A 4,571-nucleotide genomic window follows, 5' to 3' on the forward strand; every position below is an offset into this window, starting at 1 on the left:
AAAGACACCCCCATACTACATGTGGGAGATAGCCTTGGTACAGCTTATAATTAGTGATTGAAAGGTTTTTCATGCAGTTGTTGGTAGTTTGCATTTCTTCATTTGAGAAATATCTATTCATATACTTTGACCATTTTTTTTCTATTGTGGAATGGCTCTTATTTTTTATGTTCGAATCAGTTCTTTATTTATGTTGGATATTAGACCTTCATAGGAGAAATTTGCTGTGAAGGGTTTTTTTTAGTTTGCTTGTGAAGGTACATAAATATAATCCAATTATTACCCTTGTGTTAGGCACTGTGCTAAGCTTTGAGGATACAAAATGAAGAAAACAAGGTAGTCCCTACTCTCAAGGAGCTTTCATTCTAATGGAGGAAAGCAACATATAAAGGAGAGTTTGAAAGCTTAGTAAAGAGCTATCTATTTTATCTTTTCATCACTAACATCTTTTGATCATTGATTTATCTTTTTTAAAATTTCTTTTATCCCATTAGCTATTGTTGTGGAAGGTATAGCCTTCACTTCTTTAATTTTTTAAATGAAATAATCTTTCTCTATTGTGATGTATCCATTTGGAGCTTATTATAGAGTATGATGTTTGATATGGATATGACAAAACCTAATTTATACCAAACTACTTTCCAGTTTTCCCAAGAGTTTTTTGTCCAATAGAAAGTTCTTCGCACACATGTTGGTGTTCTTGAATTTAATCACGAGGATAAGAAATATCAGTTGCTTAATTATCAAAGAAATGCAATTCAGTATAATCTGATCAGCATCTTATACACATTAGAATGGAAAAGATAGAGAAAAAATTATAAAATTCAATGTTAGGAGCAGTGTGTGTGTGTGTGTGTGTGTGTGTGTGTGTGTGTGTGTGTGTGTGGCGGGGGGAAGCAGTCTAATTCTTTGTTGGTAGAACTACAAACTAGTTAAAACATTTTTTGAGAGCAATATGAGAATAGTATCACTCGAATGAGTTCCAGTACACATGGTATCTTGAGTTCTAAAAACCTTTATAAGCAGAGACCCTAACAGAATTTTGTCACCAACTGATGAGTGGTCCTACAAAAGTGTGAGTTGAACATCACATGGTGACTGTGTTGTTATACTCATTTGCCTGCATACTGGTCTAGAATTCATGGATCTGGATTGATCCTGTGTCTTAGGGGAGCTCTGTTGTTTAGAAGAACAGCTGGTTGGTAGATGTTTTCTCATATTCTGTGTTTAATACTGTGTGTTGACATATAGTTTGAAATAACATTTTTTTCAAGTTTTGTAAAAATTCAGAAAAATGCACTGTTCTTGGGATATATTTGCTACACATGTCTAACCTTAGGTATTACCCATTCCTACCATGACAGCAGTCTGACTCTAAGTGACCTACTATCCCCATGGGAATATATTTCTTTATAGTCTTGAGTAAACAAGTCACTCAGATGCATTCTATGAATGTAGCAATCCAGCATAAGAAATCCCAAACACCTCTGAATATACCAAGTACAAATAAAATATGTAAGAACTCAAACCTGGTTTGGTACAATTTCTTTGGTGTATAAGTGGTTATATATAAAATTGATGTCCTAGCCACTGGCTATTTTTGTCCATAGGTCTTGAGCCTTCCTCTGGAAAAAAGGATCAAGGCTGACCTTTCTTGCCAAATTCATTAGTATTTTTTGATTCCTCTTTCCTTTAACCTTTGATACTTGACTATCTTCTTGAAATTCTCTTCTCTAATAAAGGCAGCTAGATAGTACACTGGATACAGAGCTGAGCCTGGAGTCAAGAAGGTCTGAGTTTAAATCTAGCCTCAAATATTTACTAGTTGTATGACCATGAGGAAGGCACCTAACCTCCTTTTGCTTCAGTTTCCTCAAGAGCAAAATGGGGATACTAAAAGTACCTGTCTCACAACTTTTGAGGATAAAATAAGATAATATTTGTAAAGTGCTTAGCACATGGTAGATATTTAATAAATGCTTATTTCTTCCCTTCCTACTTGCTGCCATAATGTTTTTTTTCCTTTTATACTTCTCTGTTCCTTTTCCATCTACTTTGCTGGCTTACTTTCTTCCACCTTAGCCTTAATCATGGGTGCTTCTAAAAGCTTTACTGCCTAGCCCCCAACTTTTTTCTTTTTACAGTCACTCCCTTCAAGGAGCTCATTTAATAGGAAGGAAGGAAGGAAGGAAGGAAGAAAGGAAAGAAGGAAGGAAGGAAGTTAAAAGAAATGAAGGAAGAAAGGGAGGGAGGAAGAAAGGAAGTAAAAAAGGAGGAAGGGGAGGAAGAGAAGAAGGGAGGAAAGGAAGAAAGGAAGGGAGAAGAGAGAAAGAGATAGGAAAAAACAAGCATTTATTAAGGCTTTCTATATGCCACCATATTAAGTGCTGAGAAGTACAAATACATGCAAAAAGAATTTCCTGTCCTCAAGGCATTTATGTTCTAATGGGGGAAGATAATACACAAAATGGAGGAGTCACTCCTCGATGAAGGATGTTCTAAGTTGAGTAGGTTATTGGGATAACTTGATTTTCCTGGGCTCAGAGGTGAGGTGTTGAGTGAAGTTCCAAGATCAGACAGCAGTAGAGGCATGATTTTGAAGTCTGGAAGTCAGGAACAGGGACTATAATCTATGCAAAGACCATCCATGATTCTAGAGAGCCAGTGATAAAACACGCTGCTACCTCCTGACATGTAGGCAGCAGAATAAGGCATATTTTTGCATATGATCAATGAGGGAATTTTACTTTATTATGTATATTTGGTCCAAGGAATTTTTTTTCATTTTTTAATCAGTGGGAGAGAAAAAGGATTTCTATTCCTTTAAAAAAAAAAGCACTTTAAAAATAGAGGTTTAGGAGAACTACAGGTGTGGCATATTGTGTGCACTTTTTTTTTTTAACAAGTTTTGGCCCGGTTTATTAAAGTATACTTTTATACAGTTTACTTTTCACTAGTCTGTTCTGGCATGCTTCTAGTGATATCAAAATCACCTGGATCAATGATAGCCAGTGTACATACTCTGTAATACTTCCCACATGCTGTACCCAATTCAATGTTATTGCCACTGTAGTGATATACGCCAGTTTTGGTCAACATAGTGTAATATTCGATCTCTGATTTCCTTAAGGCTGGGCAGTTGTTGGCTAAAATGACCAATTTGGCTTTGCCTTGTCTGATCATTTTCAGGGTCTGTTTGTAGCCTAGCACCTCTTTGCCGCTTTTCATGACCAGCTGGAGCCTCCAGTTGATGGACTCCAGAGACTTTTTCACCTTCTTTGCGGCCACCATCTTCCTGCCTGCAGTGCGGGAGGACCCTCAGCCAGAGACCTGCCGCCAAAATGGCCAGGAATCGAGAAAAGAATTTGCGTGCACTTTCAGTATATGTCACTATGTTGTTAGTTTTGCAGAACTGTTAGATGCAATCTGAAAATATTTGTAATACAAACACCAAAACACATCAATAAAACTTTTAAAGAAAAAAAACCAAAGAGCTCATTCACTTTCACAGCTTCAAGTATCCCCTCAGTTTTGATAACTTTAATTTGTACGTTCGATTTGGTGTTAGAAGACCCAGATTTGAATCACAGCTCTACATGTGCCCTTCAGCAAGTTACTTCTTTAATTCTCAATTGCCTCATTTGTAAAAAGAGGTAATAGCATTTCAAGCTCTAAATCTCCTACCAACTCCCCAAATTCAATATGACCAACCCCAAATTCATCTTCTTCCTCTCTCAAATTGGCTACTGTTCTCTCTTTTATGGTTGTCAACATCATCACCATTAAGACCCACCACGTTTAATTGAAGTCTTTTTCTTTTTACTTGTCTCTCTCTTTCATCTCATATCTAATCTGTCATCAAGTCTTTTCATACCTCCCTTTGAAATGTTTCTAAAGTCCTCTCATTACTCCTTCTCTTACTTCCCCTTCCTTGGTCTAGGTCCTCACCACCTAATACATGGCAACAGATAGTCTCCTTACTGTCTTGTCTCTCTCCATACAATGCATTTGATATACTACATCCCATTTTTCATCCTGTTACTCTTCTGCTCAAGCACCTACAATGGCTATAGTTACTTGTTGCTCACTGCAGCATGCTACTCTGGGGAAAGTGCTGAATTTGAAATCAGAGAACCAGGGATCAAATTCTAGCTCTGCCTCTTCATACCCATAAGACCATAGGCAAGTCACATCCTCTCTGGGGCTGTTACCTTATGCGCAAAAAAAGAGGGTTGGACAAATGACATCTTTGGTCTTTCCAGTTCCAAATCTATAATTGATAGATAATATATAATTTCTTTATATGTAATCCATATTGTATATATGCATATATATAAACAAATATATATATATGATGTATACTATAAACTTATAAATATGAACATAAACCTAAACTGATCAGCCTGACTTTCAAGACCCTCCACTATTTGATTCCAATTTACTTATTTAGTAAATCTCACTGTTCCTTAATAGGCACCCTCTTCTCTGGTCAATCTGGTCTTTCATTATTCCCTACATATGCCTTCCTAATTCTCCCCTCCATGCTTTTGTTCATGTTTTATACCCTACCT

General features: G+C 36.6%; 1 pseudogene; it reads right to left on the minus strand.

Moving 5' to 3' along the window:
- Nucleotides 1-2,910: 2,910 nt before the first annotated feature.
- Nucleotides 2,911-3,436, minus strand: LOC138168599 (large ribosomal subunit protein eL30 pseudogene; annotated as a pseudogene).
- Between the last annotated feature and the right edge of the window lie 1,135 nt (nucleotides 3,437-4,571).

The sequence above is a fragment of the Petaurus breviceps genome, unplaced genomic scaffold (genome assembly GCF_028583685.1).
Source record: "Petaurus breviceps papuanus isolate PSGF00001 unplaced genomic scaffold, PetGlider_PUasm1.0 37, whole genome shotgun sequence".
Classification (NCBI taxonomy): domain Eukaryota; kingdom Metazoa; phylum Chordata; class Mammalia; order Diprotodontia; family Petauridae; genus Petaurus; species Petaurus breviceps.